Raw genomic sequence first — 2161 nt, 5'->3', positions numbered from 1 at the left:
CTCAGATTAACGGTAATGAGTATATGTCTGAGAAGGAGACAAGCTCATGTTTGATTAATAAGACAAGCTAGCTTTAATGTTGTAATTGCCACACACACACACACACACACGACAAACAATGAAGCTTGACCAGTTATTTTACCAGAAGTGTGTTGATGATAATGTTAATATTCAAGCAATCTGTTACTGTAATGAATGAATATTTGAAACGTCATCCTGGAGCGCGTTCACATGCGGGGAGGATGTGTTTGGTGTAGGCTAACCAGGAAGTTGCATCACTCAGGTGGTTGTTGTCATAGATTACAACGTTACCATTCTTTTTGTAAGACGTGTAATAAGCTTGAGAATTAAGGGGACGACAGACATTAAAAGGAAGAACATACAGACGGTTTTAATGAGTTTTATTCTGTTTCTGTTCACTTAATAAAGTTAGATGATCTGAAGGTAAATGAGTGTTTGTGTCTCTGGAGTCTGGATTGGAGAGTGAATAGTGATATTACGGCTTTTGTGGTTAAACTAAGGTCTATCTCTGTAGGTGAGTCTTTCATATATGTCAGAGAACTGAAATAACACTGAGAGTATGTCAGTGAACAAACTATACTGTTAGTTGAACAAAGAACAATACTGTTAGTGAACAAACACATACTGGTTAGTGGAACAAACAACTAATACTGTTAAGTGGAAAAAAACTAATGTTAGGTGGAACAGAACAACAATGTTAGTGGAAAACAACAACTATGTTAGTTGGAAAAACAACAACAATGTTAGTGGAAAACACAATACTGTTAGTGGAACAAACAACAAACTACTGTTAGTGGAACAAACAACTACTGTTAGTGGAACAAACAACAACTACTGTTAGTGGAACAAACTCTGACGGATGAGATTGTCCCCGAGGATTAACGTTAGCTTAAGTAGCAGCCGTTACAGCACTTTTCACAAATATTTTCACATATAACTCGGTGAACTAAAGTTTTATTATAACCAAACCTGTGTTGTTGATTGTTCTGAAGGACTGTGGAAAGACTACCAAAGTTTGGTGTAGTGAGCTATTATGTACGAGGTAAAATTAGTGGTTTTGTGAATGGAGTCTGGTGGGCCGTAACGCCCCTTGGTTTTGGTCTGATTTGCTGGAGTTCTGGTGTCACATTTAGTGAATTTCATGTATGTAAAACAGTATTTCTTCCACCAGAGCTCAGATGGTTTGTTGTTGGTCCGTCTCTGATATAACAACATGAATAAACTGGAATAGGTGTCTCACATTTGTCCTGAAGTGCATCACTTCAGTGAATGTGCGTTCCTCCGCTGGATAACAGTGAGCGATAACATGTAAGTTACATGAAAACATTTGACTCAAGTGACAGATATTACCTGCATCCTGCCTCCAGAGCCAGCCGAGCTACTTAACCACTTAGCAACAGATTAGCGAAGGTAACCGAGGAGGCACAGTGATATTTCCCACAAAGAGCCCCAGTGTGAGTGCTGGGGCCTCGATAATCCTGCTGATCCAGTGTCCGCCGCTACAAACTGGATGAAAACCAACACTGTGACTCTGTTCTGGGGAGGGAGGGAGGGAGAAAAATGATGGGAATGATGTTATCAGTGATCAATTTCAAAATAAAAGCGGAGCAGCTTTAAAAATATAACGCTGACGTTGTGAGAGTTCAGGCGAGGTTGCAGAAACAGACAGTTAATAAATCTGACTCGTATTTTTACTCCCTTTTAAAGAGTCACTTCACCCAGATGAACCAACTGTATATTTCTCTTCCCTGTTGATGCTGAGCCACGTTTCTGATTTATCTGCTGAGTTTTGACATATTCGGGTTATCAGAGCGACCTGGGAAGACTCATTATGTTTTCATTTTGATCTGAGTGGACTAACCCTTTATCCCTCTCAGTTTCAGTTCAGAAATAACATTTTCCTTCCTTTCATTTGTCTTTTATTAGTTATTACTGCAACTTTAATCTCTGCCTGTCTAAAACTGAAGAAACATTTGATTTGAATAGTTGCTGTCCACATTATTAATGGATTATATTTGGTTTGCAACTAACAATTATTTCCACTTTTGTTGAATTCTTTGATCATAAAAATTTAAAACAAAAACTTTTGTTGAAGCTGAATGTGACGTCTTCAAACGAACGCTGTAAAATAACTGACAAT

Source organism: Morone saxatilis, unplaced genomic scaffold, assembly GCF_004916995.1.
Source record: "Morone saxatilis isolate NCDOM2014 unplaced genomic scaffold, NCSU_SB_2.0 Contig3, whole genome shotgun sequence".
In the NCBI taxonomy this organism is placed as follows: Eukaryota; Metazoa; Chordata; class Actinopteri; family Moronidae; genus Morone; species Morone saxatilis.
The sequence above is the reverse complement of the archived record's forward strand: the minus strand, read 5'-3'. Positions refer to the sequence as shown.